Raw genomic sequence first — 19,086 nt, forward strand, 5'->3', positions numbered from 1 at the left:
CTCTCCTCCACATCAACTTCAACATCACAAATACTCCAGTCCTCAAAGGTGTCACCCAAATCGCACTTGCTTCCTCACAGCTCCCAAATCTCCAGCTGCCCGTCTGAGTATGAGGTAGAACAGATGGTTGAGTCTGCAGAGCTGTTTACTCATACTATAGCCTGGGAATCAGAGGTCGACTCCAGTGCTTCTGTGAATCCAGACGAGGAAATGATCTGCACTGATGCCCAGAATCTTTATGAGTCGGATCCAGGACCAGACGCAGAAGGTTCTGACCATAATGTAGACCCTCATTCCCAAACTGTAACTCCTGTTGGTGGAGACAATGAGGAAGACGATGATAAGACTCAAATACCTGATTGGAGCGACAACTTTAGTTTTTTGTCAGGGCAGGAACAGGTTGGCTCTGAGGACGACGGGTGTGATAACGCACAGGGTGATGATGATGAGGTCGGAGATCCCACTTACTGTCAACCCACAGTCAGCCAAGAGATGAGGTCAGCAGAGGAGGTGGAGGAAGATGCTAGTGACGACGAGGTCAGGTTGCGCCTTCCTGGACAGAGACGTAGTACTGGAAGCACGTCAACAACTGCATCCTCAAACACAACTCTGCCTCTCACCACAAGTCGTGGTGGCTCTTCAGGTCGCATGGGTGCTAAGCCTTGCATAGCCTGGGCATTTTTTCAGATCGATAAAGATGACCCAACTCGTGTTATCTGTAACATTTGTCAGCAAAAGCTAAGTAGAGGCCAAAAAATACATAGTTTGAGTACTTCATGCATGAACCGGCACATGGACATGAAGCATAAGTTGCAGTGGGAAGCTAAGTGTGCTACAATGCGGTCTAGCCGGCCGGGCCAACCACCGTCTGCCATATCTTGTGCATCCGCGGCCTCTTCATCCTCTGTGACTGGGGGGACAGCAGTCACACCTGTTTTGGGGCGCAGACCTGCCACCTCTTTACCCGCAACAGCCAGCGTGATTGGCAGGTCATCATTTTCTTTGGAGGTGGTAACACCAGCTGGTCTTGAGCGCTGTCCGACATCGATAGCACCACCTTTGGATCAAGGCAACCTAACATGTCCGCCTGCATCTTCCTCACAGACCGGCAGTTTGCCGGGGACACCCTTATCAACCCCGTCTAAGCACAATAGCCAGCCCTCGGTCCCTCAGATGTGGACAAGTAAAAGACCATTTCCTCCTAGCCATGAGAAAGCTAAGAGGTTGAATTTCACCATCTGCAAGCTCTTGGCTACAGAAATGCTGCCTTTCCGCCTGGTGGACACAGAGGATTTTCGAGACCTTATGTCCGTCGCAGTGCCCCAGTACCAGATGCCCAGTCGGCACTACTTCTCAAAAAAAGGTGTGCCTGCGCTCCACCAGCATGTCGCACACATGAGAAACTCTGTGTGTGACACGGTGCATTTCACCACAGACACTTGGACGAGTAGGCATGGACAGGGGCGTTACATGTCGCTGACTGGGCACTGGGTAACTATGGTGACAGCAGGACAAGGGGCTGCTGTCCAAGTCTTGCCGTCCCCACGAGTTGTGCGTCAATCCTCTTTATGTCATTTTTCCTCCACTGCTTCTGCCTCCTCAACCTCCTCTCGGTCTTCCACCTGCACCCAAAGGCTGTCTGGTCATGCCACAAGCTTTCTAACTGCGCAGAAGGGATCCTGCACACCTCCTTACTATGCTGGCAGTAGAGCTCAACGTCATCAGGCGGTTTTTACATTGAAATGTCTGGGAAATGTGAGTCACACAGCTGAGGAGTTGTGGTCAGCTCTGGAGAACCAATTTCATGAATGGTTGTCTCCACTGGACCTGAAACCAGGGAAGGCCGTGTGCGACAATGCTGCAAACCTGGGTGCGGCCCTTCGCCGGGGCAATGTCACACACGTGCCTTGTATGGCTCACGTGTTGAACCTGGTTGTCCAGCAATTTTTAGCCCACTATCCCAGACTAGATGGCCTTCTGCAGAGGGCACGGTCGCTGTGTGCTCACTTCCGCCGTTCGCATCCCGCAGCTCAGCGACTTACATCTCTACAGAAGTCGTTGGGCCTGCCACTTCACCGGCTAAAATACGATGTGCCTACCCGGTGGAATTCAACTCTGCACATGTTGCAGCGACTGTGGCAGCACCGACAAGCCCTGGTGCAATACGTTCTGACGTATAGCCTGGGCCAACGAGATTCAGAGGTGGGGCAAATCACGCTGGAGGAGTGGTCTCAGATCAGGGACCTATGCACCCTTCTGCACAGTTTTGAAATGGCGACGAAGATGTTTAGTGCTGACGATGCCATTATCAGCATGACTATTCCGGTGATGTACATGCTGAAGCACATGTTAAACAGAATTCGGAGTCAGGTGGTGGCACAAGAGGAGGTGGAGGAAGTAGAGGAGGAGGAGTTGTATGCGGAAGGGCTAACATCTGCAAGGTCCAGACGGTCGGCAGCACCAAGGCGGCAGGCATGTGAGGGTGGGGGAGATGATTTTACCAGGGCGCATGGTAGCAGCCAAACTAGTGAGGAAGGTGCAGGAGCCCAGGAAGAAGTGGAGGACGAACTGATGGAAGACTCATCAGATGAGGGAGACCTTGATCACATTTCTGTTGTGCGAGGTTGGGGGGAGAGGACAGAGGAAGGAAGCATGATTGCTACCTCGCCACCAACACAACAGGGACTTGGTGCTCCTGGATGCGCAACACACATGAGTGCCTTCTTGCTGCACTACCTGCAACATGACCCTCGAATTGTGAGAATTAGAAATAATCCTGACTACTGGGTTGCCACACTGTTAGATCCCCGGTACAAAAGTAAATTTGCAGAAATTATTCCTGCCATAGAAAGGGATGCACGCATGCAGGAGTATCAGCAGAGACTGTTGCAGAATCTTACATGTGCTTTTCCACAAAATACCAGTGGTGCACGTAGTGAATCTCACAGTTCCAACTTGCCAACCGTGGGACCGTCAAGTGTTCAGCACTCAAACCGTAACAGAACCACAGTATCTGCTGGTAACATCAATTTTGCGGAATCATTTCACCACTTTTTTAGCCCATCCTTTGCAAGGCCACAGGAGACAAGAAGTCTGACACATAGTCAACGCCTAGAGACGATGGTACAGGAGTATCTCCAAGTAAACATTGAAGCCACGACTGTGTCACTGGACCCTTGCTCTTTTTGGGCTTCCAATCTGGATAAATGGCCGGAGCTAGCCACTTACGCCTTGGAGATCTTGTCATGCCCCGAAGCCAGCGTTCTGTCTGAACGTGTGTTCAGCGCTGCTGGTGGTGTGCTGACAGATAAGCGCACGCGGCTCTCCACTGATAATGTAGACAGACTCACGTTCATAAAGATGAACAAATCATGGATCCGAAACTACTTTTCTACCCCTGTGTCATCCTGGGGAGAGTAAAAGCTTGATGATTGGTTAAAATCACCCTACCAACCGTTTTAAGCTTTCAAATTACTAATCATGTTTATCTGTATCTTGACTGGAAAATAATTTGGGCTTTGTAGCAGTGTGCAGCACTGATCCTATTAGGCCATCTATAATAAGCTTCACCAGATTTAAAATTAAAAATTATTTTTAGCTGCATCTAGCCCGGAAAATAATTTTGGGGCTCCGAGATGCGCAAGACACATAAGTGCCTTCTTGCTGCACTACCTGCAGCATGACCCTCATATTGTCAGAATTCGAAGTAATCATGACTACTGGGTTGCCACACTCTTAGATCCCCCAAACTTTTCGATCAACCTTTTCATTTTAATAAAGACCAAAAAAATGGTCATTTTTGAAATTATAAGCATTAGCAGGTTGTTAGAAACTGAAATCAAACAGTTTTCAACTCAAAACTTTATTCTAGGTGATGTTACATTTTCACATAGGACCCCTTGTTCGAAAGGAGCTTCTGAACTCTCTCGTCCATTGAATTTGTCAGGTTTTGGATGGTTTCTGCTTCAATTGTTTTGCATGAGGACAGAATACCCTCCCAGAGCTGTTGCTTAGATGTGAACTGCCTCCCGCCATCATAGACACTCCTTTTAATGATGCTCCAAAGGTTCTGAATGGGGTACAGGTCAGGGGAGCATGGGGGTCACACCATAAGTTTGTCCCCTTTTATGCCCATATCAGCCAGAGATGCAGATGTTTTATGTGCAGCATGAGATGGTGCATTATCATGCAGAAAAATGATCTTGCTGTGAAATACACGGTTCTTCTTCTTGAACCATGGCAGGAAGTGCTGTTTGAGAAAATCCACATACATTATGGAGTTCATCTTTAGCGCCTTCAGGGATCCTAAAGGGGCCGACAATCTCTCTCCCCATGATTCCAGCCCAAAACATTACTCCACCTCCTCCTTGTTGGCGCTGTAGCCGTGTTTGCGTGGGGTGTCCATCAACCAGCCATCCTCCACTCCATTCATCTGGACCATCGAGCGCTGCATGGCACTCATCCGTGAACAAAACAGTTTTGAAATCAGTCTTCATGTAATGTTTGGCCCACTGGAGCCGTTTCTGCTTGTGTGAAGTGGATATAGGAGGTCGACAGGATGGCATATGCACAGCTGCAAACCTCTGAAGGACCCTGCATCTTGTTGTTCGGGGGACGTTGGAGGCACAAGCAGCTTCAAAAACTTGTCTGCTGCTATGACAAGGCTTTTTTGCCGCTGCTGTTTCAACCTGACGTAATTGCCTGTAGGAAAGAGTCCTCAATTTGCCCTTATCAGCACGCACACGTGTGTACTGTGAATCAGCTACATACTTCTTGATTGCCAAGACACTTCATCCTGATCATCGCACAATGTTGATTGTAGTCATGCCTTGACCTAAACACTCCACAATTTGTTGCTTCTCAGCAGCCGACACATCCTTTTTCTTTCCCATTTTGGCAGAAAATGTAGGCTGCTTAATAATGTGAGAGAGCCTTCTTAAGTAGTCTTGCCTTTCATTGGACACACCTGCCAAACTAATTAGCACAGGTGTCTGCAATTGCTTACAGTGATATAAAGAGCCCTGACACACATCACCATCAATGAGTTTAACTGACAAACAAACAAATTCTTCCCTTATCACTCCTAAACACTTTTTGCATAATAATTTGGAACGCGGTGTACATGTGCTTTTCCACAAAACACCAGTGGTTCACGTAGTGAATCTTACAGTTCTAACTTGCCAACCGTGGTCTGTATGGAATTGTTCAATAAAGGGCCCAAAATTAAGATAACATAGATGGGAGAGGTCTCTATGAATAGGAATTCCTAAGTATTTGATACCCTGTGAGGGCCAGGCAAAGGGAAAGTTGGACTGGATGGAATCCTATATGGATTTAGGGAGGGAGACATCGAGGGCCTCAGACTTCGCTGCATTGATTTTAAAATTTTACCATGTAACAAAGTGATCTATTTCAGCCATAACAGCAGGGATGGATATATGTGATTGAGTGATATATACTAGGACATCATCAGCAAATAGAGAGCACTTGTACTCGGTGCCTCCCACCTCAATCCACCTAATATTGGGGTTATGGCGAATTGATGAGAGCAGGTGCTCCGTCACTAGGATGTATAAGAGAGGGGACAGAGGACATCCCTGCCTTGTCCCATTGGTGATTGTGAAAGGTGATGAAAATGTTCTGACGCACCCCCTGGGCCTTGGGACACCCGGAGCCGGACCCTTTTTGGTGGATGCTGGTGGTTGTAGTCTTCGTGGCGGCGATCCGGTTCCGTGGCTCAGGGCGGTCAAACCAGTGGCGGAACTATTTATGTGGTTTTGATGTTTAAATGTCCGACTACGCCACCCGTGGATTGCGGTCAGAGTGAACCGCCGCTACAGGGCAGACCGCTAAGGCTGGTGTTGTGGGTGCAGCAGAGCGTAGCATAACTCCCCACGGGAGGAGTATAGCCTCAGGGCAGTGTATGCGGAGGATGGGGGTGATGGTGCAGGGCAGCAGCAGTAACGACACGGAGTCAGTGATGCAGTTCAGGGCCTTTACTCACAGTTCTTATTATCCAGACCACGTCTGCAGGTAACGGCTGCCCACGTCGTACTGTGCTCACCAGGTGAGGGGCTCAGACAACTCCCAGATAACTTTGGAGCGCTTCACAGGACCCCCTTTGTGTGTCCTTTGTCTGGCCTTTCTTACCAACACTTCTGTCCGGCTGCCTCGGGCCTCCTCTTGGTAAACTTGGCGCCAGTTTCCCTGACCCTATGTGGTGCCTTCCTAGCGGGTGGAGCAAGGGGCTGCGCCACATAAAATGTCAGAGCCTCCGGTTTCTAGCTGAGGGTCGTTTCCTGCCTCCACTAGTTCGGGGACCGGTCTCCCCCTTTGGCCTGACCCCTCCACGCAGGTGGATTCGGGCGTGCGGTGGCGACTCGCCCGTCCGCACCCCTGGGATCCCTTCATTCCTCGTTCCTGGAGCCTTCTCCGCTCCTCTTCCTTCCTTCTCCCTCTTGCAGGCCTGGGCCTCTGTTACTAGGCCCGCCTCCGGAGCAGAGCTCATGCAGAGCCCCTGCTCCCTGCCACTTCTGCTCAGACTTCTCTGCACTGAACTAAGATGGTGCCCACCTTTTATACTCCCTTCTCAATGCACCCAGGAACTGCTTCCTCCCTGCTCCTGCACTGCAGGGTTCTCCTTCCTCAGTGTTCCCTCCCCCCACTCCAGCCAAGGACAGGGACTGTCGTGCCCATCTCAGGGGCATATTGGTCGCCCTGCCCCACGGCAATGTGGTGTAATGCATGCAGGTGTCGGGTCCTGATCCACACTCCATCCTTATCTGAGAGTGAGATATCACACCTCTGGGTGAGGTGCAATACGTCTGTAGCAACCGAGCCCTCGGTGCTACAGTTCCATTTATCTTCAGCTTAGGTGACGTATTGTGATACAGGGCCGTGATTTTGGCTATAAAAGGGTCCCCTAGACCCCTACCCCAAGCTTTTTAAGAGAATCATATATGGCGTGCCAGGAGACTCTATGGAATGCTTTCTCAGCATCCAACGAGAGTATCTACTTACAAATTTTTAACTGCATCTAGCCCAGGAAATACTTTGTGCCTAGTAGCAGTGTCTGCTAGTCAGCGGATTATCCCGGCTGTTAAGCAAGCTACACCACCTGTAGTTTGGACACTTAATTTTTTCAAAGGAAATGCTTCGGGACCACGGGATACTCAGTGAAGAGCATCAGGAGGCACCCCAAGGCATAGGGGCTGGGACTGGCACTAGGATGCCTTGCGGTGGACAGCCGAGCTCGATCCTTATAAAAGCTTTTTAACTGCAGCAGCTTTAGTGGACGCTACTGGAGCTGGAATTACGCGGCTGCTGGCATGAGACTTGCCCTCCAATAGATCCTTGTAAATGGATTTAAAGTGTATTCATTCAAATTAGAGGGACAATTTAAATTAAAAAGCTTAGAGCTGCCTCCACCACAGGGGGGCTCTCTCGACCCACCAGCGGACAGGCACCAGTATTGGGAGAGGGGGGCTGGCCGTCAGGGTTCACCGCGGCTCTGGCACAAACCCGGCGACACGGAGGTGGCACGGGCAGGAGCGGACTGAATGTGTCGGCTTCTCACTTTTTGGATTTTAGAAGGGCATGACATGCCTATATCTGTGTCTCCCCCTCCTTTTACTCCTCCACCTCTTTTCTTTTCGCATGACTATATGTACTTGTCACTTTTCCATGTGTTAGTTGTGTCTTCTGAGCAGTTTGTCAGCTTTTGGACACCTTTGAAGGTGTTTTCTATGTGTTTCTATGTGTTTTTGTTTGCCTGCCATTGGTTTTAACGGTGTTCGAAGGTGTTCGACGAACAGTTCGACGAACAGTTCGGCGAACACACGGGTGTTCGACGAACCGAACCGAACTCGAACACTACGGGGGTGGCTCAACACTACACACGAAGTGATGCAACTGTGACAAGCACTGCATCCTTAGCCACAACTGTGACTGTGGCCAGCAGCGGTCACGGGTCTGCAGCTCGCAGGGACAGCAAGGGTTGCCTAGCCTGGGCCTTTTTGAGACCGTAAGGAATGAGTCAGCTCAAGTTATCTGCAAACTTTACAAGAAAAAACTCAGTAGAGGTAAAATGCACAATAATTTGACTTCTGCATGCACGAACCATCACATGCGTAATTAACGTGCTTTACTCTGGCAATCTCACTGCGATGAAGTGCAGACCTCAACAACCATCAGCTGCCCCATAAACCGCACCTGCTGCTTCTTCCTCCTCCTCTGTTACCGTGCCAAGTATTGTCACACAGGTCTACCACTGTAGAATCTCCGGTTCTTTACCCGCTCCAGTCAGGCTGAGTGAGAGCCCGTCAGCTGTAATGGAAGCAGACATGCCTGCTGTTTTTGACCAATCTCAGAGGACAAGCACACCACAACTTTATCAATCCATAGTAACATCTTCGCCTGCATCTCCCTCACGGTCCAGCAGTTTGTCCGTTTAACTGTACTCCGCCCTATCTCAGCAGTGCAGCCAGCCCTCGGTCCTGTAGTTGTTGTCACATAAAAGATTGGTTCCTCCTACACATGACAAAGCGAAGAGATTGAACTCCACCATCTCCAATTTGTTGTCCATGGAAATGGTGGTGTCAGGCCCTAATTTTTTGAAATATTAACACTCTTCGTTGGGTCTCCATCTGCCGGGTTGGCTGTAGTTGAAGAGTTGTCGGTTCTCATTATACTAGTTCTACTCTAGTGAAATTAATTCATTTGTGGAGATATTGTTGTCACAATGATATTATTCGCCATACAGGGGTACACATTAGTGATGAGCGAGCACTAGATTTGCTCAACTTAGTGATTCAGCGATTTCTCAAAACCTACCCAGATCTGCCAGAGCTGCTTGTGAAAGTATGCCGCATGTGTGCCCTTTTCAGAAAGTCAGCTACAGCTTCCGCCACCCTGGCAGTGCTTCAGCAGCATTTACAGCTTCCGGATCACCGAATGGTGTGCGATGTGACCACATACTGGAAATGAACTTTGCAGATGTTGGGAAGGATTTGTGAGCAGCAGAGGGCAGTTGTTGAGTACCAGCTTCAACACGTCCATTGGAATTCAGGTCAGCCTCCGCACATAACAGCTGATGAGTGGGCATGGATGTCTGACATCTGTGCCGTCCTCCAAAACTTTGAGGACTCCACCATGATGGTGAGTGGCGATGATGCCATAATTAGCATCACCATCCCGCTCCTCTGTCTACTGAAACGCTCAATTCTCACAATTATAGAGGAGGCATTGCAGGCGGAGCAAGAAACTATACAGCCCAGCCTCATCTCATCTCAAAGTGGATTGGGTGATAATGAAGAGGAGGAGGATGAGAAGGAGAACATGGACAGTTGTCCTCTTAGTGAGGACAGGGAAGTCTTGGCTGTCTTGGAAGTTTTGATACCCCTCTTTCAGTCTGTGGGAAAGCTGTATGAGTTTTGCTTAATGATGACCTTCAGTAGCCTAAACCATGGCTTTGCTTATGCACGATATTTCTCAAAATGCATTGCAGATCAAGCCATTTCCCAACTCTGTAGTCATGAAATTCAAGCCGTAAAGAAAGATCTTTGTGTGTGAGTAAGCACCACTGAGAAGTGTGAGATGATGTTGGACGGGCTGCCATTGTTTATGGAACAAGCTACATTAGAGGACTTCCTGAGAGAAATGACAGCTGGAGTAGATATGGTTGGTAGAATGCCAAGAGTGTGCAAAGCAGTCATCAAAGCAAAAGGTGGCTACTTTGAAGAACCTAGAATATAAGACATATTTTCAGTTGTTTCACACTTTTTTGTTAAGTATATAATTCCACATGTGTTAATTCATAGTTTTGATGCCTTCAGTGTGAATGTACAATTTTCATAGTCATGAAAATGCAGAAAAATGTTTAAAGGAGAAGGTGTGTCCAAACTTTTGGTCTGTACTATATATATATATATATATATATATATATATATATATATATATATATCAGAACTAGGCAGGTAGGCAGTGTATATGGCAGACTGCAGTGTATAATACAGAACAAGAGGCTCCTTTCCGGTTCTTTCTGCTGTTGCTGTTACAGATATTTCTACAAATAGCCCCAGGTATCAGAGGCCAGGGATAATTATTTTTTTGATCTTAATCCTGATTATTTGGTTAAAAAACAATCCAGAGAACACCATTTTTCTGCTCCATTTGCTGGTCGCCACAGCACAATACATCCAGATTCTTTCCATATTAAAGCAATAAAAATCCAGAAATTTGTAGTATACATGGAAAATATTGGCCTCCATTTAAATTTTGTTGCAGTGGGTCATTGAAGTTATTGACACCAGGTCGCTGTGAAAAATAATAACCTACAGGCCAGCTATTTAAAACTGGTTTTCCATCACACGTATCACATATCACTTAGGTTCAAATCCAGCCATTTCTAGTGAACGTGGAAAATATTGTCCTCAATTTAAAATGGGCAAGGCCCGTGGCAAGGGACGGGGAAGTGGACGTGATGGTGATGATGGTGCATGCAGAGGACGAGGCCGAGGCCGTGGGCAAGATGAAATTGTGCCACAACAAACATCCATATCTTCTCGCTCGACCTTCCTGTACCAATTAATAGGGGACCGCAGAACACCAGTATTGAACACAGAGCAGTGTGAAAAGGTTATTGGTTGGATAGCAGATAATGATTAGAGATGAGCGGTGTTCGACTCGAACTGTTTGCTAAACTCAAATTCAAGCTGTTTTGGGCGGTGTTCGAGCCGTTCGGCGAACACGAACAATTTGAAAAAAATTCGGCTGTTCGAGTTTATGTTCTATAACTGTTCGTGCACCAAAATCATAACTGGATTTTTTCTCAGTAATGCTGGAAATTAATGTTAATACGCAGTTTGAGTGTACAGCGGGGTGGGGGGAGGGGCAGTGGATGGATCTCTGCATAAATAATGAAGATCTTCATTTTTTTTTCTCTTTCCCGCATTTACAGTGGGGAGGTGCAATCTGTCAGCCTATCAGCAGCGCACACACGGAGCGAACTGGTTTTTTTCACACAAGCAAGGGCATGTGTCATTGGCAGTGAATGTCACATGTCCTTGCCCTATAAGACCCAGCCATTTTACCCGTCGCCACCATTTTCTCACTGCTGCAGCTGCGTGTTAGACGGCACCGCTGTTGCTGTGTGCGCTATACTTTGTTAATTTCAAGCCAATTTTCGCACAAATCTACAGATAGCTTGGGAGTAGGGAATAGTTGTGATTGCAGTCCTTTTAAGGACTAGGTTACATCACTTCCTACGACTTTTATCAGGCAGGTCTGTGCTCTTAAATAGATAGGTTGGGAGTAAAGACTAATTGTAATTGCAGTCCTTTTCAGGGCTAGGTTACATCAGTTCCTATCACTTTTATCAGGCAGGTCCGTGCTATTAAATAGATAGGTTGGGAGTAAAGACTAATTGTAATTGCAGTCCTTTTGAGGGCTAGGTTACATCAGTTCCTATCACTTTTTGCCAGGCAGGTCTATGCCACTGCTCTGCAAGTTTTTTTCACAGCATTTGGCTAAATCTAGCAAAGGAAATCCTTTTTGGCCTCTTGAAGTGTGTGTTAGTCAGTGGAGTAGCCTATCTGTGTTGCAAGCTACACCACCTGTGTATAGAATACCAATTTTTTTACTGCACCTAGTGAAGTAAAACCTTTTGGGCATAGCATCATTCTATTAGTCCATCTATACTAACCTCCACCAGGTTGCAAATTCAAAATAATTTTTATCTGCATCTTGCTCTGAAAAAATATTTCAGCTTGTAGCAGTGTGTGGGACTTGTTCTATTAGTGTATCTATACTAACCTCCACCAGGTTGCAAATTCAAAATAATTTTTATCTGCATCTAGCTCTGAAAAAATATTTGGGCTTGGGCTTGTAGCAGTCTGTGGGACTTGTTCTATTAGTCCATCTATACTAACCTCCACCAGGTTGCAAATTCAAAATAATTTTTATCTGCATCTAGCTCTGAAATAATATTTGGGCATGGGCTTGTAGCAGTGTGTGGGACTTGTTCTATTAGTCCATCTATACTAACCTCCACCAGGTTGCAAATTCAAAATAATTTTTATCTGCATCTAGCTCTGAAAAAATATTTGGGCTTGGGCTTGTAGCAGTGTGTGGGTCTTGTTCTATTAGTCCATCTATACTAACCTCCACCAGGTTGCAAATTCAAAATTATTTTTATCTGCATCTAGCTATGAATAAATATTTGGGCTTGGGCTTGTAGCAGTGTGTGGGACTTGTTCTATTAGTCCATCTATACTAACCTCCACCAGGTTGCAAATTCAAAATAATTTTTATCTGCATCTAGCTCTGAAAAAATATTTGGGCTTCGGCTTGTAGCAGTGTGTGGGACTTGTTCTATTAGTCCATCTATACTAACCTCCACCAGGTTGCAAATTCAAAATAATTTTTATCTGCATCTAGCTCTGAAATAATATTTGGGCATGGGCTTGTAGCAGTGTGTGGAACTTGTTCTATTAGTCCATCTATACTAACCTCCACCAGGTTGCAAATTCAAAATAATTTTTATCTGCATCTAGCTCTAAAAAAATATTTGGGCTTCGGCTTGTAGCAGTGTGTGGGACTTGTTCTATTAGTCCATCTATACTAACCTCCACCAGGTTGCAAATTCAAAATAATTTTTATCTGCATCTAGCTCTGAAAAAATATTTGGGCTTGGGCTTGTAGCAGTGTGTGGGTCTTGTTCTATTAGTCCATCTATACTAACCTCCACCAGGTTGCAAATTCAAAATAATTTTTATCTGCATCTAGCTCTGAAAAAATATTTGGGCTACGGCTTGTAGCAGTGTGTGGGACTTGTTCTATTAGTCCATCTATACTAACCTCAACCAAGTTGCAAATTTAAAATAATTTTTATCTGCATCTAGCTATGAATAAATATTTGGGCTTGGGCTTGTAGCAGTGTGTGGGACTTGTTCTATTAGTCCATCTATACTAACCTCCACCAGGTTGCAAATTCAAAATAATTTTTATCTGCATCTAGCTCTGAAAAAATATTTGGGCTTCGGCTTGTAGCAGTCTGTGGGACTTGTTCTATTAGTCCATCTATACTAACCTACACCAGGTTGCAAATTCAAAATAATTTTTATCTGCATCTAGCTCTGAAAAAATATGTGGGCTTCGGCTTGTAGCAGTGTGTGGGACTTGTTCTATTAGTCCATCTATACAAACCTCCACCAGGTTGCAAATTCAAAATAATTTTTATCTGCATCTAGCTCTGAAAAAATATTTGGGCTTGGGCTTGTAGCAGTGTGTGGGACTTGTTCTATTAGTCCATCTATACTAACCTCCACCAGGTTGCAAATTCAAAATTATTTTTATCTGCATCTAGCTATGAATAATTATTTGGGCTTGGGCTTGTAGCAGTGTGTGGGTCTTGTTCTATTAGTCCATCTATACTAACCTCCACCAGGTTGCAAATTCAAAATTATTTTTATCTGCATCTAGCTATGAATAAATATTTGGGCTTGGGCTTGTAGCAGTGTGTGGAACTTGTTCTATTAGTCCATCTATACTAACCTCCACCAGGTTGCAAATTCAAAATAATTTTTATCTGCATCTAGCTCTGAAAAAATATTTGGGCTTCGGCTTGTAGCAGTGTGTGGGACTTGTTCTATTAGTCCATCTATACTAACCTCCACCAGGTTGCAAATTCAAAATAAGTTTTATCTGCATCTAGCTCTGAAATAATATTTGGGCATGGGCTTGTAGCAGTGTGTGGAACTTGTTCTATTAGTCCATCTATACTAACCTCCACCAGGTTGCAAATTCAAAATAATTTTTATCTGCATCTAGCTCTAAAAAAATATTTGGGCTTCGGCTTGTAGCAGTGTGTGGGACTTGTTCTATTAGTCCATCTATACTAACCTCCACCAGGTTGCAAATTCAAAATAATTTTTATCTGCATCTAGCTCTGAAAAAATATTTGGGCTTGGGCTTGTAGCAGTGTGTGGGTCTTGTTCTATTAGTCCATCTATACTAACCTCCACCAGGTTGCAAATTCAAAATAATTTTTATCTGCATCTAGCTCTGAAAAAATATTTGGGCTACGGCTTGTAGCAGTGTGTGGGACTTGTTCTATTAGTCCATCTATACTAACCTCAACCAAGTTGCAAATTTAAAATAATTTTTATCTGCATCTAGCTATGAATAAATATTTGGGCTTGGGCTTGTAGCAGTGTGTGGGACTTGTTCTATTAGTCCATCTATACTAACCTCCACCAGGTTGCAAATTCAAAATAATTTTTATCTGCATCTAGCTCTGAAAAAATATTTGGGCTTCGGCTTGTAGCAGTCTGTGGGACTTGTTCTATTAGTCCATCTATACTAACCTACACCAGGTTGCAAATTCAAAATAATTTTTATCTGCATCTAGCTCTGAAAAAATATGTGGGCTTCGGCTTGTAGCAGTGTGTGGGACTTGTTCTATTAGTCCATCTATACAAACCTCCACCAGGTTGCAAATTCAAAATAATTTTTATCTGCATCTAGCTCTGAAAAAATATTTGGGCTTGGGCTTGTAGCAGTGTGTGGGACTTGTTCTATTAGTCCATCTATACTAACCTCCACCAGGTTGCAAATTCAAAATTATTTTTATCTGCATCTAGCTATGAATAAATATTTGGGCTTGGGCTTGTAGCAGTGTGTGGGACTTGTTCTATTAGTCCATCTATGCTAACCTCCACCAGGTTGCAAATTCAAAATAATTTTTATCTGCATCTTGCTCTGAAAAAATATTTGGGCTTGGGCTTGTAGCCGTGTGTGGGACTTGTTCTAATAGTCCATATATACTAACCTCCACCAGGTTGCAAATTCAAAATAATTTTTATCTGCATCTAGCTCTGAAATAATATTTGGGCATGGGCTTTTAGCAGTGTGTGGGACTTGTTCTATTAGTCCATCTATACTAACCTCCACCAGGTTGCAAATTCAAAATAATTTTTATCTGCATCTAGCTCTGAAAAAATATTTGGGCTTCGGCTTGTAGCAGTGTGTGGGACTTGTTCTATTAGTCTATCTATAATAACCTCCACCAGGTTGAAAATTCAAAATAATTTTTATCTGCATCTAGCTCTGAAAAAATATTTGGGCTTGGGCTTGTAGCAGTGTGTGGGTCTTGTTCTATTAGTCCATCTATACTAACCTCCACCAGGTTGCAAATTCAAAATAATTTTTATCTGCATCTAGCTCTGAAAAAATATTTGGGCTACGGCTTGTAGCAGTGTGTGGGACTTGTTCTATTAGTCCATCTATACTAACCTCCACCAGGTTGCAAATTCAAAATAATTTTTATCTGCATCTAGCTCTGAAAAAAATATTTGGGCTTCGGCTTGTAGCAGTTTGTGGGACTTGTTCTATTAGTCCATCTATACTAATCTCCACCAGGTTGAAAATTCAAAATAATTTTTATCTGCATCTAGCTCTGAAAAAATATTTGGGCTTGGGCTTGTAGCAGTGTGTGGGTCTTGTTCTATTAGTCCATCTATACTAACCTCCACCAGGTTGCAAATTCAAAATAATTTTTATCTGCATCTAGCTCTGAAAAAATATTTGGGCTTGGGCTTGTAGCAGTGTGTGGGTCTTGTTCTATTAGTCCATCTATACTAACCTCCACCAGGTTGCAAATTCAAAATAATTTTTATCTGCATCTAGCTCTGAAAAAATATTTGGGCTACGGCTTGTAGCAGTGTGTGGGACTTGTTCTATTAGTCCATCTATACTAACCTCCACCAGGTTGCAAATTCAAAATCATTTTTATCTGCATCTTGCCTGTAAACTAATTTTGGGCATATTAGCTGTGTGTGGTACTCATTCTATTAGGCCATCTATACCAAGCTCCACCACCTTTGAAATTACTAATAACTTTTAGCTGCATCTAGCCCGGAAAATTTTTTTCTTCCCAATAGTGGTAGCAATAGAAATATGGGGCGCGCTCCTGGCTAACGAAAATATAGGCTTCATAACAAAAAACACCAGCCTAGCGCACTGCATTAATAAGATGGCATCATCGTCTCTCCCTTGTACGCCGGCTAGCATTCCAGTGCCTAAAACACAATGAATGGGTCCGTGCTAGCCACGATGCTGAGTGATCTAAAGCTGCTGCTAATGCTTTATCACAATTCAATTGGCATATTTTCACAGAGCTCCTCCCCAACGCCCACCCATCGGGCAACAGTTGCCCACCCTCCCTATGGGATCTAGTGGCGAATAGTTGATGCCATTAATCAGAGCGTCAGTTGCCCCGTCGATGTGGGAAGCATACGGTAAGGCATGGGAAGAGTGGACACGACTAGTAGCAGGCAGAAGGGTTGACCAATGTGAACAAGCCAGATTACAAGTCACCATAGAATTTCTCCACCAGCTAATGATGAGGGGCATATCAGGGGCGCCAGCGCAGCGGTGTCTGACTGAAGTAGCATTTCACTTCCAACTACTGAATTGGGGAGATGTGACAAAGAGATTCATCATCAGACAATCCATAAAAGGGTGGAAAAGGGGTCAGCCAAGTCAGGAGTGTAGACGTCCCGTCCCGTGTCACTAAAACTGATTTCTCACATCATATCCCTAACACCATTAACATGACACTCACAATTTGAAGCAACACTACTGTCTACTGCATTTGCGATCGCCTTCTTCGGGGCGCTATGCATAAGTGAATTAGTCCCTCAATCCAAAATTACCACCAGTGGAGGCTTATTACACCAGGACGTAGTCATAGCCAATAATGCAATACGTCTACGCATACGCCAATCGAAAACGGTTCCAGCGGGCAGGGGCACTTGGGTACTTCTACAACCTACAAACGGTACACTGAGTTCGGTAACAATAGTAAAAACATATATAATCATCAGATCACAAAGTAATTTTCTTCCTATCACACATTGATGGAACGCCATTATCAAGATACCAGTTCCAAGCTATATTTAATAAATGCATAACATCGGCAGGGATCCACCCCAAAGATTACAGGACACACTCATTCTTCATAGGCGCGGCCACGGAAGCAGCAAGAGCAGGTCTGTCAGAAACGGAAGTTCAGAGGATAGGGAGAAGGTGATCCACGTGTTTGCGAGATACATAAGACCGGACTTGTTTTCCTAACGTGGTTTGTTTCTTTTACAGGTGACGCTAAGCCAACAGTGTGGGTGATAGGCCACTCGCATATATATTGGGCAGAAAAAAGGGTGAAAGTCCGCCCAGGCGCGAGGAAATTGGAGTTTCATAACACATATTTCAACTGGAGAGGTATTAGAGGCCTGCTATGGCCACAGGTACTAATGGAGGTAATCAAGGTAGGGAGAGTGGCAAGAGGTCCGGTCATCTTAGTTATACAGCCCCGGGGAAATGACCTAGGTCATCACAAGAGCGCATAGCTAATGACAATAATGAAACTAGACACTGAGCGCTTCAGAGAATTTTTCACAGAACAAACTATAGTATGGTCTGAGAGTGGTATGGCAAGGTGCGCGAGACATCACGGCCATCGAACAAACAAGGCGGGTAATAAATATTCGGATGGCAAAATTTAGAAGAGACAGAGGCAGTGTAGTGATACAACACCGACAACTGGAAGGAGATAAAGCAGGCCTCATACGGCCTGACGGTGTTCACTTAATGGATATTGGACTCGACATATTTCTGTCAGGACTCCAGGACGGAGTGGAACAAGCGTTAAGAGTGATGGATGGGGGTCAGAGTCCTGCATACGAGTAAGCAGGATCCTCTGTGGCCTGGAAATAGAAAGGACATGGTGGAGAGTTACACTTGTTGGCCAACTTGCCGGTGTGGAGACCCAGGGCATGCTGCAACAAGCTGAATTATTTTAGAAGTAAAATGCCTTTCTAATGAAATGAGTATAAAGAGTTAATAAAGCTGCGACCGATCCAGTTGTAAGAGTTACATTATTGTATTTTCAAGGAAAGGGGGGCGGTAGGGGGCCTGAGCGTCTTGGTTTGGTTGGGGGTCCCCACAGTCTGCCTAGGCTAGATGCATTTAAAAATTCGTATTAGATACACAGGCAGTGCAGCTTGCTTCGCAGCTGGGCTACTACGTCCACAGTATTGCCTAGGCTAGATGCAGTTAAAAATTCTACGCTGACTAGCAGACACTGAAGCTTTGGAGCAGACCTCTGAGTAAACAGCTCTTCAGACTCAACCATCTGTGTTACCCCAAGCCATAGTGTATGTAGTTTCTTACAGTTAAAACTGGGGGGAGCGACCCAACCCACCTGGAATTGACGATGCCAACGTCACGTAAAACACAGCAAGGGGACTCCAAAAAGAGTCTCCATATTTTCCTAAAATTGTGGCACAGACATCACTTAAGTAGCATCAATTGCCCCAGTGTTGCTTAAAATGGTTGGTGAGGTGATTTTACCAAATCCTCAAGCTTTTTTTCTCCACAGGATGACACAGGGGTAGAAAAGTCCTTGCGGATCCATGATTTGTTCATCTTTATGAACATGAGTCTGTCTACATTCTCAGTGGACAGCCGCATGCGCTTATCTGTCAGCACACCACCAGCAGCGCTGAACAAACGTTCAGAGAGAACGCTGGCTGCAGGGCATGACAAAATCTCCAAGGAGTGAGTGGCGAGCTCCGGCCATTTTTCCAGATTGGAAGCCCAAAATGAGCAAGGATCCAGTGACACAGTCATAGCTTCGATGTTCACTTGGAGATACTCCTGTACCATCCTCTGTAGGAGTTGACTATGTGTCAAACTTCTTGTCTCCTGTTGCCTTGCAAAGGATGGTCTAAAAAAGTGGTGAAATGATTCCACAAAATTGCTGTTACCAGCAGATACTGTTACTGTTACGGTTGAGTGATGAAGACTCGACAGTCCCACGGTTTGCAAGTTAGAACTGTGAGATTCACTACGTGCACCACTGGTGTTTTGTGGAAAAGCACATGTAAGATTCTGCAACAGCCTCTGCAGATACTCCTGCATGCATGAATCCCTTTCTATGGCAGGAATTATTTCAGCAAATTTACTTTTGCACAGGGGATCTAAGAGTGTGGCAACCCAGTAGTCGGGATTACTTCGAATTCTGACAAT

The sequence above is a fragment of the Phyllobates terribilis genome, unplaced genomic scaffold (genome assembly GCF_046119375.1).
Source record: "Phyllobates terribilis strain yellow unplaced genomic scaffold, ASM4611937v1 Scaffold_11__3_contigs__length_659146591, whole genome shotgun sequence".
Lineage (NCBI taxonomy): Eukaryota > Metazoa > Chordata > Amphibia > Anura > Dendrobatidae > Phyllobates > Phyllobates terribilis.